Source organism: Benincasa hispida, chromosome 3 (genome assembly GCF_027475165.1).
Source record: "Benincasa hispida cultivar pf3 chromosome 3, pf3_genome.v1.1, whole genome shotgun sequence".
NCBI lineage: Eukaryota > Viridiplantae > Streptophyta > Magnoliopsida > Cucurbitales > Cucurbitaceae > Benincasa > Benincasa hispida.
Window position 1 is genome coordinate 48834811 of NC_143480.1, and position 17946 is coordinate 48852756.

Here is a 17946-nt window from a genome sequence, read left to right on the forward strand (position 1 = left end):
AGTAACTGGTCATCATCAATAGTCAAATTTGCTGGTACTTTTGTTACTGCATCTGGTACTTTTGGAATAATAGGGGTTGTCGTTCTACCACTCCTCAATGTCACTGCATGACATTGTTCTTTTCCTCTTGGCCCCGGCACTTCTGAGTTTCCATGCTGCGTACCAAGCGCTTTCTTCTTTAATTCCCTCGCAAGCTGATCTATCTAATCTTCTAATTCTCTGAGAGAGTCAGCTTGCGATTGTCTCATTGCCTCGCTCTTTTCAATGTAATGTTTTAATGATGTCTCTAGAGACGAGGTACTGAAAGAGGTATCATATGCGAACAGTTGGTCACAGGGTGGCGTACCTTGCGCATTACTTGGGCTGTAATCTGAATTAGTGGAGACCGGAGTGTTGCCTCGATCCTCTTGTTAGCTGAATTGATAGAAACTATGGCCCTCCTGATTGAGATTGTCATCCAGACCAAAAAGTAGGTGACCCTACCAACCAGGGTGGTGGTTGTTGCCCCATGATTCATCATAAATAGCATATAGGGGTTGTTGATTCCATGAGCAGACGTCTACCGGATGTACCTCTCCCCATTGAGTGCAATCCATTGCGGTCCAATGAGTCACCGCATTAACCTGCACTGTTCCTTGAGAGAGAATTCTCTACTGATTAGCCATCGTCTAGTATTTAAAAAGCATGGACTAACCATTGAGTACAATTCATTCATTTAAGATAATTATGTAATTTAAACATGTTTAGGAGGGATTTTGAAATGGTTAGTCCATGCTTTTTAAAGACTCACCAATTCATATTTTGTTAATGAGATTAGTTGAGCATTTTTGTCACAATCTTCACAACTGGAAATTTATGTGCTCTTACTTTCAGATTTTGATGCCCATTTAGGTTAGGATGATCATACAAGGGAACTGCAAGTTATGTAAGTAATAATGTTAATAAAAACTACTCAATGTAATTCTTTTCTGTATACAATAAATCAGTAATATATTAAATTTTCTCCCTTCAATTTTTAAATTTATGTTTGGGACTATTATGTATTTTGATTTTTGCTCCTCAAGCTAAGTTGCAGATTTGAAATTTAGTTGGTATGAATTACGCACATTTTGAAGTAATAAGTGATTTTGGTATGTCTTAACTTCACATTTTTACCTAGCTTTTCAGGACTATTGCTTCCCAAAACCTCTAATATAAATTTAGAAGACTTTTAGAGTTCTACGTTGGTTATTTTTCTAATTGGACTACATTTTGCATAACAGGTCATTAATTATGTCAAAAATTATTGTCAACATTAAACAAAACTTATTCTTCCACTTTCCTTTTTATAGTGAGCAATAATATGAATTTGGTTGGTGTTCTTTTAAAATTGTATGGACAGTTGGTTGGTGTTTGCTTTTTCCCCCTTAGTTTTTTATGCAACTTCTATCCAACACAATGTTTAGAATGATGGTTATTCATGTTATGAACATAGCCACTAAATGAGTTTAAATAATTTTATTCTTGTTAAGGATGCAAACACATAAATTACAATTTTGCCTCTCTACCACAAGAATTGGGCTTACTAAAGGAATAGGATGGTTACAACAAAGTGTCTAACCATTTGTTTTGTTGAGTTATTTTTGCATTCCCAAATTAAGGATTCCATATTGTATAAATACATCACCTATGTACATTTCAATACACAAGAAATTATAAAGGAAAAGTTGGCTTGCCACTGTCGTGTACTGTCTGAGTTATTGTCTGCCTGATTAAAACTATCGTTTACCGTTTCTGATACTATCATCTACCTCCTGACGCTGTCGTCTACACGATATCATCTATTGTCTACCTCCTGACGCTATCGTCTACACAATATCATCTATCGTCTACCTTCTGACGCTATCGTCTACACGATATCGTCTATCTTTTGAAGCTATCGTCTACCTCCTTCAAACGTCATCGCCCACCTCTACTAAACGTTATCGTCTATATTTTGACGCTATCGTTTACCTTGTCTAAGTACTATCGTCCGCCTCTTGACACTATCGTCTACCTGTTGATGTTATCCTCTACCTCTCCAGCACTATCGTTTACTGTTTAGTCGTATATCTCTTCAAACGACAACAAGCACTTTGACTTGCCGCGTGAGTCAGCCAACGTCAATCAAGGAAACCTGGGAGCCACCCTCGGCACAACCAACTTCAGTGGCCCACCCTTAAACCAACTCCTCAATCAGATAACCTCCATTAAACTTGATCGCAACAATTTCCTCCTATGGAAAAACTTGACGCTTCCAATCCTTCGGAGTTACCGATTCGAAGGACACCTGACCGGACAAAAGGTTTGTCCCCCAATGTTTCTGCAACCTGCAGTTGGTGAGAGCATACCGACTGGATTGACTGGAGCAGGAACTGCTCTGCACAGCATAGAAGGAAGCTCGATAGTGGTACTTCCAGCTCGTCGACAACACTTGAGGTAAATCCTCAATACGAAACGTGGATGGTTGTAGATCAACTCCTCCTTGGCTGGCTGTATAACTCCATGACACCAGAGGTTGCCATTCAAGTGATGGGATGTGAATGTGCAAGGGATCTGTGGACCAACATTCAACAACTCTTTGGTGTTCAGTCCAAGGCTGAAGAAGATTATCTGAGACATGTGTTTCAAACAACCAGGAAAGATAATTTGAAAATGGAAGAGTACCTTCGAATTATGAAAATGAATGCTAATAATCTCAAGCAAGCTGGTAGTCCTATGCCACCAAGAGCTCTTGTTTCACAGGTACTACTAGGACTTGATGAAGAGTACAATGCCGTCATGGCCATGATCCAAGGGAGAGCGGACATGTCGTGGCTTGATATGCAGTCAGAACTTCTATTGTATGAAAGGAGATTGGAGCATCAGTCAAACCAAAAGATGAAAGTAAGCTTCAACCAAATTAGTAATGCATCAATGAATATGTCAAACACTAGACATGTCAACTAAAATAACAAGACCAATAGTAGCAATCAGTCTATTAGGGGAGGACAACGAGGTGGTGGTAGCCATGGCAGAGGTCGAGGCAGGGGAAGAAACAACAACAAACCTATGTGTTAAGTCTGTGGGAAGGTAGTACACATAGCGTTCTACTGCTTCAATAGGACAAGGGTACGGGACAAAAAGTAATGAAGGGAATGCCTAAAGATGTACTATATCAGTTAGAGGGTGCAGAAGTCAGCTTGAAGTCAGTAGGGAACGAAGTACCATCGTAACCAGTGCACAAGAATAAAGATCTATCTGTTCTTAGCATATCTTCGAAGCATAGGGTGTCTAAGGTTACATGGCATAGAAGGCTTGGCCATCCTTCATAAAAAAGACGAGAGTTTGTTATCACAGGTGTAATCTCCCTATGTTATCTAATGAAGAACTCGAATTTTGTGATTCTTGTAGCTATGGCAAATCACATTCTTTAACCTTCCCTAACTCTAACTCAAGAGCATCTGCAACCTTTGAACTTATACATACTGATTTGTGGGGTCCAACTCCTCTCTTGTCTACAGATGGGTACAAATATTATGCTATCTTTGTTGATGATCACAGTAGGTACACATGGATCTATCCTCTAAGGTTAAAAAGTGACACACTGGCAGTTTTTCAACACTTTCTCACCATGATACAAACTCAGTTCAATACACTAATCAAGTCCCTACAGTTGGATAATAGTGAAGAATTTGTCAAGATACACAAAGTCTGTCATCAACTTGGCATTGCCTCTAGGTACACCTATCCATATACGTCAGCACAAAATGGAAGGGCTGAGCAGAAGCACAGACACATAATGGAGACAGGGCTAACCCTATTAGCCCAAGCACATTTTCCCTTACATCAATGGTGGGATGCTTTCTCATACTCAACTCTACAGATTAATGGCCTTCATACCTCTATCCTAAATGGACAGTCTTCAATGGAAGTGATGTTAAAAAAGAAGCTCAGGTTTGAGGATCTTCGAATATTTGGGTGTGCATATTTCTCCTGCTTGAGACCGTACAATTCACATAAGTTGAGCTATCGCATAGAGAAATGCATCTATCTCGGTCCAACTGTGAATCACAAAGGCTATAAATGCCTCAACCTCAGTGGTAAGTTGTTCATCTCTCGGCATGTTGTGTTTGATGAAACTGACTTTCCTTGTCAGGTGTCTCTTTCAACTTGCAGACCAGACAAGTAAGCAGTTGTCGTCCATCCAGTTTCTTGGCTGCACCTCAGTCAGGACACATCGCACAGTGACTCTATGCCCTCTACATCCACAACCTCACCCTCACCAATTATCAGAACAACCCACACCCAATCACCAGCTAATACCTCTACAGACAGCCCAGCCTTTCCACCTCCTTCTTCTAATTGTCTACCCACCAATTGTGTACACAACGATCATTTACCCTCATCATCAAGTGTCCAGCCCACTGATTGTCTACCCACCAGTTGCTTACCCAGCGATCGCTCACCCAACGATCGTTCACCTAACGAACATTTACCTTCATCGTGTAATGTCCAGTCCACCGATCGTTTACCCACCACACACTTACCCATCGATCGTTTACCCTCCGATTGTTTACCACCTAACTCACCATCGCCTACCGTCCTACCCACCGATTGTTTACCTTCGTCGTCCACTGCCCAGTCTTTACCCGATACTATCCCACACCCTGTACCCATATCTACTCATCCCATGATTACCCGAGGAAAAGTAGGCATCTTCAAACCCAAAATATTGTCCTGCCAAACCCAAAAAGACTAGTCCCTAAACGAACCTACCCGAGTCAGTGATGCGCTTAAAACCATGCAGTGGAACAAAGCGATGAATGATGAATTTCAAGCACTAATGAAAAATCAGACCTGGACTTTAGTTCCTCCGTCACCGTCGATGAACGTTGTTGGCAATAAATGGGTATTCAAAATAAAATGGAGTTCTAATGGCCATATTCTACGCTACAAGGCACACCTTGCAGCTAAAGGCTTCCATTAAAACCCGGGCATTGATTTCTTCGAGACATTTAGTCCAGTGGTAAAGGTATCCACCATCCGGATCGTCATTAGCCTTGTTGTATCCAAAGGGTTGCAGCTGAGACAATTAGACTTTAATAACGCCTTCCTTAATGGGGTCCTCGATGAAAAAGTTTACATGTTCCAACCGTAAGGATTTGTTGATCTTCAACTACCAAATCATGTATGTTGCATACACAAGGCCATATATGGCCTCAAACAAGCGCCAAAGGCCTGGAACAACACACTGAAAATAACACTATATAACTGGGGCTTTCAGAATGCTAAGTCTGATACATCTCTCTTCATATATCAGAGCACTTTTGCCTTGATACTCTTACTGGTATATGTTGATGATGTAATTATCAATGACACCGATCCGCGGGTAATCAACAAGCTTGTAACAGTCTTGGACTCCAAGTTTGCTCTAAAAGATCTTGGCCAACTCCATTAATTCCTTGGAGTTCAACTGCACACTGTCCCAAATGGAGTTCTACTGAATCAGGAAAAGTATGTCGAGGACCTACTTCACTGCCTTGACCTTAGAGATCTAAAACTGGTACCCTCTCCAAGTGTTCTAAACAAGCAACTTTCCATCTCCGATGGTACTCCTCTTGACAATCCCTACATCTATCGGAGCACGATTGGCGCCCTACAGTACTTACCACCACGAGACCTGACATTACGTATGCGGTTAATCATCTAAGTCAGTACATAAAGCAACCTACGACGTTCACTGGCAAGCGGTGAAGAGAGTCCTAAGATATGTGATTGGCACTTGACACTTTAGCCTCTATATTCAACATGGGTCCGACCTGTATGTTTTGGCCTTCTCCGATGTCAATTGAGCAGCTAACATAGATGATCGAAAATCAGTTGCTGCGTATTGCATCTTCGTTGGTGGTAATCTTGTCTCCTGGTCCTCAAAGAAACAATCTGTTGTTGCCCGGTCTAGCACAGAGTCTAAATATAAAGTGCTCGCTCATGCCTCTGCAGAAATCATCTGGGTGCAACAACTACTGTTTGAGATTGGTGTCCAACATAAGTCGGCTATAGTTCTGTGGTGTGACAACCTCAGCACCGGTGCTCTAGCCATCAATCTGGTGTTTCATGCGTGGACCAAGCACATTGAGATCGACATTCACTTCATTCGTGATCAAGTCTTTAGTGGTCAGCTTGATGTTCGTTATGTACCATCCTCTGACCAAATCGTTGACTGCCTTACCAAGACCTTAACACACTCATAGTTCTATCACCTTTGATCCAAACTCAGTGTAGTAGAACTACCTTGTTTAAGGGGGATGTTAAGGATGCCAACACAGTACAGTCTTGCCTTTCTACCACAAGAATAGGGCTTACCAAAGGAATAGGATGGTTACAACAAAGTGTCTAACCATTTGTTTTGTTGAGTTATTTTTGTATTCCCAAATTAGGAATTTCATATTGTATAAATACATCACCTATGTACATTTCAATACACAAGAAATTATAAAGAAAAAGTTGGCTTGCCACTATCGTGTACTGTCTGAGTTATCATCAGCCAGATTGAAACTATCGTTTACCTTTTCTGATACTATCGTCTACCTCCTGATACTATTATCTACACGATATTATCTATCGTCTACCTTCTGACGCTATCGTCTACACGATATCATCTATCGTCTACCTCTTGAAGCTATCGTCTACACGATATCGTCTATCTCTTGAAGCTACCGTCTACCTCCTTCAGACGTCATCGTCTACCACCACCAAACGCTATCGTCTATCTTTTGACGTTATCGTTTACCTTGTCTAAGTGCTATCGTCCACCTCTTGACACTATCGTCTACCTGTTGACGTTATCGTCTACCTCTCCAGCACTATTGTTTACTGTCCAGTCGTATATCTCTTCAAACGACAACAAGCACTTTGACTTGCCGCGTGAGTCAGCCATATCCTTCAACCTCACATTTCTAACTATTCTTACAAAACTTCCAACATGTTTACATATGCGACTTATCATGAGAATGAGTCATTCGAACGTATTTTAATCGATATTATATGTAAATATGGATCCCTACGTCATTGCATTCCATTTAGGATTATGGATAGGCATAATTGAACCATTTTTTTTAGCACATATCTCGAACAAATAACCATCAACTATATCCCCAAAAGAATTATATTTTGCCAACACCATATAGGAAGAATGAAAGGAATATCTTATTGAGATAATTGTACTCTTTTTTCCTATACAAGGACATTCTCTTTCTAGGTTTTGATGATTATCATTTGTTCTAATTTGCTTAATTATCTAAACCATGTCGAAGCAAGTTGCCGTAGTATTGAAAATAAATATGTTTTCTTTTTGTTTAAAAATGGTCGTTTCTTTGTTGAGGATATTGATCTAATGCATTATTACCTTTTTAGATGACTGGCCATTTTAAGCCAAGCCCCCATCATCTTGACTTTTGATAAATGCATGGTTATGAGCGATTATAATGACTTTCTTAAAGATGAGCGAGAAATATAATGACAAATGTCTTAGGTGTTAATGTTTAGGTCGTTTTTTTCTTTATTTTCTTATTCTTTTCATTATGGGTTAAATCTAATTGTTTGTTATGTTTCATTTTTAGAAGAGAATTGATACCAAATACAATTGGTAGTACAATTGCATGACCAACAAAGTTTTAATATGTATGTATATCTATTTATTATTTTATTTATTTATTTGAATTATTTCACTTAACTTTTATTACTTAATGATTTTTTGTAGGTTGATGAATGACTATCAATAATGTATGCAATATTTAGACCACAAACACAACTAAGTTGGAGCTATTTGGATTTTATTATCAACATATTTTGTAATTTATATAGTTTATGTTTTGGTATCTCTAAATATTTTGTACTCATTACTATAAATATATATTTTAGGCAATATAAATCTTGTATGAATACTTATTTAGATATATACATTTTGATTATTTGGATTGTACTTATTTTTTATTTGACTTTTAATGTGTGGCAAGATATAAAGCATAATAATGGTGATATGAGCATATTCGTGAAGCCATAAACAAGATGCAATTATCAGCATTCATTAAAACTGGATAAAATTTATAAAAGGTAAGAAAAGAAAAAAAAATTAAGCATTTGAAAGGTTATCTTTCATTTTAAAAATATCAAATACGCTATTTAAAGTTGGTATTTATAGCTTTTACAAAATGTTATTAAAAGTAACATTTTATAACATTTACCAAGTACTATAAAAGAAGAATTTTTAGCACCGAACTAAAAGTTATAAAAAATTGGAATTTTTATAGCATTTCATGGGTTATCTGAATTTTGTGTAAAATGCTATAAAACACCTATTACATCGTTTTTTTAAAGCTATCGTATGCCTTTTTTTTTCTGTAGTGTTAGACTATTCATGGGTCATTGTTAAATCCTTGTATTTTATATAAGTGCGATGTTGTGATTGCTTAACTATTAGTTAGTGAGAATATCTTTTCAAGAGTACACTGTCTCCCAAACGCATGTGGTATTGCACTAAATTGAGTTAACAAAGTTGTATTATTATGGGCTATTACTTTATTACCATTGCTTATTCTCATGTCTTTTTGGGACTGATAACATTTGTGTGTACCTTGTCTATAGTATGTTAGATAATCTTTCTTCATTTGGTATACTAGCTCAATTGTATAAATGATATAATATTTTTGAGAGAGTGCTCCTCTCATAATTATGGTTGGGAAAAAAAATTTCTTAATGATTGTAATAATTTTGCACATAGTGAATTTTTCTTTGTTCCACAGTTTTTTCTTCAGTTTGAAGTTTTTCTATGTTAATTCTGGTGATCCTAATTTATCGCTTTCTTTAATTTTTCTGTTGGGATGGAGGTTTTTTTTTTCCAAATGCATGAGCATTTGAATGAGTACCCAAATATATCAGCATTTTCTTATTTCCTTGAACTTCACCAAAATCATTAATTGGATGACCATGTCAACATTCTCATAAGAATCTTGTATATATTATACTATCAAAGTATGTTTAATCAAACATTTTTTTTCATCAGTTAATTATTAGACCGAGCAACACATATGATATTATATTCAATTAGTCAAACTCATTACCTTAATTTACAAGTTCTTAATCCCTCAAATTTCCCAAGTCAACTAATCACACAAGATACAATTTTTTAAACGAAAGGAAAAAAGAAAAACATTTGAAATGTTAAAATCTAAATACTTTCATTTGTTATAAAAAGGGAGACAAAAAACCATTAAATTAATCGTTGCAGTAGCTGAGAGGTGATAATTATTAGAGATGATGAACGACCGTGATGGCCTAATGTTCACAGTGTCTCCAATAGTTTTTGCAGTGTTGATGTTAACAGGTATGTTTGTCATGTTGGTTTCTTTTATTGTTGCTTTGTATTATCGGTGGAGACAATATGTGAATCAGGTAAACGGCGGAGGCTCCGGTGGCGGAAATTTTTTCGTAGTAGTTGATCAAGATGAAAATCATATTGGTGGAAGCAACTTTCCAACCGATGGTGGCAGGATCGGCTGTATAAATCCTTGTGGCGGATTCCGATTGATTGAAAGTATGGCAAAGGAGGAAGTTATAAAATGTCAATCTTATAGATCTTGCTCGTGTGGCCGCAGTGGTAGTTATGTTGCCAACCGTTAATCTATACAATCATGATGTCGGTTGAATTATATTCCAATTTTCCTTCTTCTTTCTTAATTGAAATAAAATTTATGAATTGATATTATTTAATACAAGTTTAGACCAAAAGCAAATAAATAAAAAAAAAAAAACATAATTATTATAAAGTTTACCCATCATAACTCAATGTCATTTCTCACTCCAACCAATTCATGTTAAATTATGTCGACTGAGTTAGATTAGACTAATTTATAAATTGTCAAACTTTGTAAATTAAATTTTGGACAAAAGGTACTTGTGGTCCCTAATGCGTTTGAGGAGTATGTCTATTTGATCACTGAAGTTTTAGATGGACACTTTTCCTCAAGATTTAAATAAATATTCTAAATGGTCCCTAAACTCATTTACTAGGTATGATTTTTTGTTAAATCACCAATCAATCAAAATGCTTAACTTTAAATTAGATTAAATTAAATTTAATTATACCATGCTTTAATATTTATGGTTGCTTCAAATTTTTTAGGGTTGTTTTCAAATATAGGAAAATGAATCAAAATATTTATAAATATAGCAAAATTTCACAGTCTCTCATGATCTATCACAGATTGTGATATTTTGCTACTATTTGTAAATATTTTTAGCAATTTTATCATTTAAAATAATTTTCTAATTTTATATAACAAGTAAAATTCAATATTAATTAAAGAGGATGACATTACAAAATATTATTCGAATACAAGACCTCATAATTTGATATCGATTTATTCATGATTGCTTTTGTATGTCTCATTTCCAATTCCTTCAACCTTAATTTTGTCTACATTGGAACAATATTCATTTTCTGAACCTATGCCTGAAGCTATTTTCGGAATATAGAAAAGGGAAACTTTTTGGTACTCCCGTATTGACTGCTCCATATGTTTACACTATTTTTTTTTTCTTTTCATAAAAAATTATTTAATACTATTAGACCTCACACCATTTTTAAAAGGTTTCCATGAAGAAATCAATTTAAAAAATAGTATAATGTAATTATTACCTACTAAAAATATAAACATAAATTAATTAACTATAGGACTTAACACAATATTATCTTACACCAATTCAATGCCTGTTAAAATTAATTAAGATTTATTCTAAATTACTAATCTTAGTCGTGTCTCTGTCTAAGCAAACCTTTCCTATATTCCCTCTTTTTTTTTCCTTTTGGAAAGTTTTTTTTTCTTATTATTTGATCCTTTCTTTACAAACTGTCATTTTCGACTTTTGTGCTTCATATTATTAACTAAATTTATCATAAGTATAGTTCAATTGACATAATGCTCGTACAATCAATCTCGATTTTAAAGATTGGATTCTCTCATTACATGTATAATCAAAAAATTAATTCAATCGTACACATAATTGGATTTTATATATATATATATATACATATCGCCCTCCAACTGTAAAGAATATTTAACTGATTAGGAGTTAAATTTCAAAATTTACATTAGGTGCAGTTGGAGATTTTAGGAGGGTTAAAACCGATTGTGAATCCACTAAAATCCCTTTTAAAATACATGTTGACATTATTTTTAGAGAAATTGTGTGGACTTGCCAAATCGAAAAATTCAGTTTAAAAAATGGCCATTTTCTGAATTATTTGATTTATGGCAAAAGATGTGATATGGTGGCCCATCTCTCTGCCTACTTTTCTAATTTTGTCCCTTCCAAATCCAACACTTTCATCAATTATGGATGGGTATATCTCCTCTACAATTTCACCAAAATCTAGTTTTTATAAAACTACAGTAATCTCATATTTTCCCACTCCTAAATTTTTTAGTTATATATTTTGTTTCACGTTATTTTGTATATATATTAGTTTAATTAAAAAAAAAAACCTCAATTTCTTTTTCTTTGGCACGGTAGCAGGCAGCACCCCCACACCTTGTCGTTCTACCCACTACAAGAAGGAGAAGCCACCAGTCGCCCTTAGCATCTGTCCGTCTCTGCCACCACTGCAGTCCAGCGCCATGCCCGCCAGCAATGTTTCTACAGTAGGTTTTCTCATCGCTTGGAAGTCACTACTAAGGTGGTACTAGACGAGAAAGTTCCGTCCTCATCAAAAGTTGAGGCAACGAACAAAAGGCACAACAGGAAGAGACTGAAGAAAAAACTTCAACTGGTGTGGAAGAATCAGAACTTCAAAATTGAAAGATGAAGAAGAAGGGGAATGTGCACTGGTTATGAGATTTCTCTTTTTTATGTGGATACGAAACATTAATTTTCATCAGTTGATTGGTTAAAATTTAGTAGCAAAACTGAATTATGAACGTAGCAAAACTGAATTATGAACTTCGTTGTTCTCAAATTTTCCTGACATAACTTATGCAGATTCAAGATAGAGCAATTAAAATAGGTTCTCTCTCACATCTCTCTTTCTAATTTCTTCTCTCTCTCAAATCTTATCTATAGTTATTTGTTTTTCCTTTACAAGAATTTAATTTCAAAACTTATAATTTGGGAGATAATTAAACGTATGTAGATTGTAGAATAATGTAGAATATAGAATGCATGTGTATGTTTTGTTTTATGTTTGGGCTCTATTGTAGTTTTTAAGTTCAAGATATTGTACAATCTAAAGGTTGCAACATTATTTTCTAATACATGATTTGAAAAGTTGGTGGAAAATTAATCGACATTGCTTTGTCTTTTTCTCTTGTCCTTTTCTTGTGCGTATTAGTTTGTGTCTTAAAATAATTATTTTAAGATTTATTTTTTACTTTTAGTTGTTTTGATTGTTACATTAGTTTTTGAGTTAAAATAATTATTTTAAGATTTGTTTGATTACGTTGTATTGTATTTGGATGTTGGATGTGTATGTGTATCCTTTTTTTTTAATAAAATGTAGATATTTTCTTAATTATTTTTGGTGCGGTTAGTTGCAGATTTTGGGAAAGATTTTCAATATGTTTTAATAATTAATTGGTTAGATATTTCGGTTTGATTTAATTAGTAGATTTTGTTTTTTTAAATACACACCATAAATGTAGGGATTTAATAGGAGGGTATACTTGTAATTCTCTTTAACCGGTTATCAACCGTAAATACTATTTTGGTAGTCTCCAATTAGCTACAATCAATATTATTTCAAAACTCTCATTTGCTACAGTCGTATTTATTGTTTGCTACAATTTTTACTATTTTACCTTCATCATTCGTTTATTCTTTGTTACAATATTTATTATTTTCTTTTACACCTCAAACACACTATTATAACCAAAACTAAAATAATCTATGTCCAAACACAAACTATTATACTCCAACTATAATAATCTAAAACTATAATAATTAATTCCTTACCCCAAACGTCCTCAAAGTGTCATTGGCTATTTTTTCAAGTTAAAACATCATTGGGCATTTTTTAGAAAGTCCAGCTTTGGCCATTTGGCGAAAGAAACCCTTATTTTTAAAATTAGTTTCCTATTATGTTTTAGAATGTAATTTTTAAATAAAATTTCAAACTTTAATTTCATTCCTTAAAATTAAGATTCGTTTTTATATATCTATATTTTCTCACCTAACAAAATCTATCTCCTGATTTTTGATAAGTTGAATGCGATCATTTTCCTTAAAAAGAAATTAAACTATTTTCCTTAATAATTAACAATTTAATGTAGAGAATACAAAATATAACATTTTGATCAATTATTTAGAAAATTAAAAATTATATAAATAACTAAAAAAAATAATAGGTATATTTTATTTATTATATCTAAAACACAATACTTTAGTATTTATTTACTGTACAGGGTTAATTAGAAAAATAGGGCTGTTTTAAATTTTAATTAGGTAAAAGGGGAAGTTTTCAAATTATTTAAGAAAAAGGGGTGGGTTTTTTGTCCTTATCCAGAGATGCGTTCATGAATATTTTAACCAATCTTCCCTCAATTTTATATAAATTAAAAAAAAAAGGTCAAATCACTCTGAATGTGTATGTTGAACAAAGGCCTGCCACGCCACGCCTTGTTGACCGTGAGTTGCTTTTTAATTTTGTCTTTTTCCACTCTAATATCTTTTTTTGTCTTTATCCGAATGCATTTTTGAAAAAGGCACATTCATGAATATTTTATTATTTTTTTACAGTCTTCCCTCAATTTTATATAAATAAAAGAACGAAAGGTCAAATCACTCTAAATGCGTCTATTCAACCTTCGCATCGTGCCTCGTTGACCGTGAGTTGCTTTTTAATTTTGTCTTTTTCCAATTTAACATCAACATAAATTCTACGTGTTTCCCCTCTCTTCCTTCACCTCACTTCCTTCATCTCACTTCCTTCACCTTCTTCCTTCATTTTCTCCAACACCTGAGAATCAGTCTTCTATCTCCTTCATATTTTCTCCCTAGCCATTCTTTTAACATCGTTCAAAATATTTCTCCCCAAATTTAACAACAATCACAATTTCCATCTTCATAGTATTAATTTGTTTCAGTACAATATTTCTTTTGGTAAGTTGATATATTTTTGTTATTTAATAAAAAAAATTAAGTTTTTGATAATCTTGTACTGATTTTTTTTTCCATTTTGTTTACCATGAATATTATTTTGGAGAAAAATTTTAAGTTTTTTTTGGTAAGGTGCAACATCTTTCTTTTAGTAAGTTGATATGTTTTTAGAAAATTAAATTTTTTATAATTTTGTATTTATTTTCTTTTTATAGTGGGTTAACTTTTTTGTATTGATTTTGATAAAAAAAAAATTATAGTGGGTTAATTTCATAGTTTCTTATAAGGAGAATTACATGGATTACCATTGGATTATATATGTTCAGGTTAACTATTAAAAATAGGTTATTAGACTTCTAAATGATTCTAGATTTATTAAAAATTTCAATAAGTCAAGGACCTAATAAATGTACTATAAAAAAAACTTATTAGATGGTCTATAAAAAAACTTAGAGCTTTATTAGATACTTTTAAAAATATAAAGTAATTGTACATCGACTACAAAAAAAAAAAAAACAAAAACAAAAACAAAAAAAAGAACAAAAATGTAAATTTTTTTAATAGTCGATAGTATTTCTTTATTTTGATCAATTGGAGAAATATGGACGTTTTATTTTATAGTAGATTAATTGGAGAATTTATTTTATAGTGAATTAATTGGACGTTTTATTTCTCCCATCAAACAAACATGTAGGTGTCTAAGATGTCCATAATTTTATATTGATTTTTTTATTTTGTTTACAGTGGATATTATTTCTGGAGAAAATTCTACAATCGATCATTCAAAGGTTATGTATATAGTTATTTACTTTTATTTGAAATGATGTATTGATTATTGAACATGGAATGTTTGAATGTTAATGTTATTGTTATTATTGTTGTTGTTATGTTTATAATTTATTCAGTCATTATCATTATTATGTTGTTTACAATTTATTTTGGATTTTTTTTGTTACATATATTTTTTGTTATAGGCACTCTTATGTTAGATTAAGTTGTATTATTCACCCTATTATTATATATTTTATGATGATTAAAAAACAAAGATGCATATCTCTATAAAATAATATTTATCATTGATTTCCAAAAAGAAGATGCATGTCTATAGTAAGAATATTTATCATTAATATATTTTCATCATATAATAGAAAATCAATTTTCACATGATTTTGTACCTATTTTATTATTGTTGTTGTTGTGGTTGTTATGTTTACAATTTATTTAGTCACGATCATTATTGTTATGTTTACAATTTATTTTGGATTTTTTTGTTACATATATTTTGTGTTATAGGCACTCGTATTATTCATGATGTGTGAATGACAAAGATGGAAAAATATCGAATTAACTAATAGTAAATGGATTTCGTTTTGTAAGTATTTGAAATCAGTGAAATTTCCTGATGGATTTGTGTCTAATATATCACGATGTGTGAATGACAAAGATGGAAAAATATTGAGACTGAAAACACACGACTATCATGTGTTGCTTCATAGACTACTCCCTATTGGTATTCGAGCATACCTACCGAAGAACGTATCCACTGCTATTGTTGAATTGTGTGCATTCTTTCGCGACTTATGTGCAACAATATTACGTGTAATTGATTTGAACAGACTACAAGCAGACATCATAGCCATACTTTGTAAGTTGGAGAAAATATTCTTGTTTGCTTTCTTTGATGTAATGGTACACCTTACTGTTCATCTACCATATGAAACCAAAGTGGTAGATCCGGTTAGTTACAGTTGGATGTATCCTATTGAAAGAAGTTTACGAACATTAAAAAAATTTGTACGAAACAAAGCACATCCTGAGGGGTCCATAGCGGAAGCATATGTAATGAATGAATCATGGAATTTTCACTCGCGATATCTAAGTGGGATTCAAATGAGATTCAATAGAGATGAACGAAATGATGATAACATTCGTGATCATGAGATATTTGGTGAATTTGAATTATTTAGGCAGATGGTATGATTATTAGAGGCGTTAACTTTACGGACATTATCGGCGGAGGAAAAGCATATCGCACATTGGTACATTCTCAACAATTTTAAGAAATAACAGATTATCGCAAGTACGTTTCAAATTTTATAAATTTCTAAGTTATAAGATAAATCTTTGATATAACTTTCAAATGATCAGTTTTCTAGGCGACACTTGAGGTTAATTCACCGTGAAGCTCAAAGCACCTCTGACTTATATATAAGATATCAACACAAATTTCCCGATTGGTTCAGATCTCAGGTATATATAGTATTGGAAGTGAAAGGTGATTCATTTTTTTATAGTCATTTCTAATGTATAATTAATTATCAGGTACTACAACGGCGCAAGAGAGAAGATTTCTCCGATGATTTCTTTTCACTTGCAATGGGACCTTCGTCTAAAGTGCACTCTTAAAATACAGGTGGATCATGTTTAAGTGATAACCTAAATGGTCTGTAGTAGATGGATAAAGCTGGATACCTTATTTTGATGATATTACGAGTACGGCCCACTCTGTAGATGTTACAATTGTTGTAAAGTGCTATAAATGATTTGATCATGATCATTCATGTGGAGACATGTGAGCATGAGTATTCTATACAAAGGAGTTTGTATAAGACCGGACCACGAAATAATTAGTCTCATTATATAACACCGTTCTTAATAGAGACTGACATTTCACCAGGATGACCATAGATGATATGACTTGAATCCTAAGTGAGTTGTGAACGCCTGCCTATGAGGACGTTCCTTTGATTTGTATGGGCGAGAGTGGTTAGATCGTCGATTCAAGAAGTCTACCATTTTGAGGATTCGTCTAATTTGGAAGCTAGGAACATAACTACACAAGACGAAATTCACTCCTTCCTTGAGGTCGGGGTAAGTAGATAAATTACTCTTTTAAGGGCTAATTCCGAGACTTAAACAATGTGGCACCACATCTTCTTTTAGCCAGAGAGGGATTTGATCATAGTTGAACTATGATTTATTATTCATTAGAGGGATCGGTGGTACTAAGGAGCTATATGTAACTATAGGAGCAAAACGGTAATTTTGGCCTAATTGTACTTACGAGTAATTTGTGAAGGGGCATCGGACTGTTGACTGGTTATATCCGATGGATACAGAAATATATCTGTAGTGCAAAGAATGCAGCTGTCAGTCTTTAATGAAGTGCCCGATAGTTAATGGATGTTGAATAATATAATTAAAGAATTTACTTAATTATTCAAGTACCATTAGAGCTTCAAGCTACAGGTCCATGAGGTCCACTCTATAGTTCAACAGGGATTAAATGAGAATCAATTATTAATTCAAATTGCTCAAATTAATTGACGGAATTAATTATATGTGATATAATTAATTTAATTTAATTATGCATGATATAATTACTATCATGTTTTTAATACATTATAATATAAATTTTATTTGAGAGGAAATAAATATTTAAATATGATTCAAATATTATTATGTGAATTAGATTTATATAACTAAATTTAATATAAATGGGATTTATATCAAATATTGTTGATGAGAAAGTTAAAACTATAAGTTATATTGTATGTGATAAAATATTAAACCATAGGTTATTATATGTTATATATGATATAATATATAGTTATATACATATATATACATATAATAATTTGGTTATTTTATATATATATATATAATAATTTGGTTATATTTATATATATATATATATATATATATATATATATATTAAAATTAAATTTATTTTTAATTTTAATTTTGAAATTAAGGGAGGGAAATAACTTCCTTCCCCTATTCTCTCTCGACCTACGT

The 17946-nt window shown here is 33.2% G+C and overlaps 1 long non-coding RNA gene across 1 annotated transcript; it reads left to right on the forward strand.

Moving 5' to 3' along the window:
* The first annotated feature begins 14988 nt into the window (after positions 1–14988).
* On the forward strand, positions 14989–17359 carry LOC150037330 (uncharacterized). Its single transcript, XR_016528653.1, has 3 exons — positions 14989–16228; positions 16297–16398; positions 16471–17359. It is a non-coding gene; the product is annotated as an uncharacterized LOC150037330 (long non-coding RNA).
* The last annotated feature ends 587 nt before the right edge of the window (positions 17360–17946 follow it).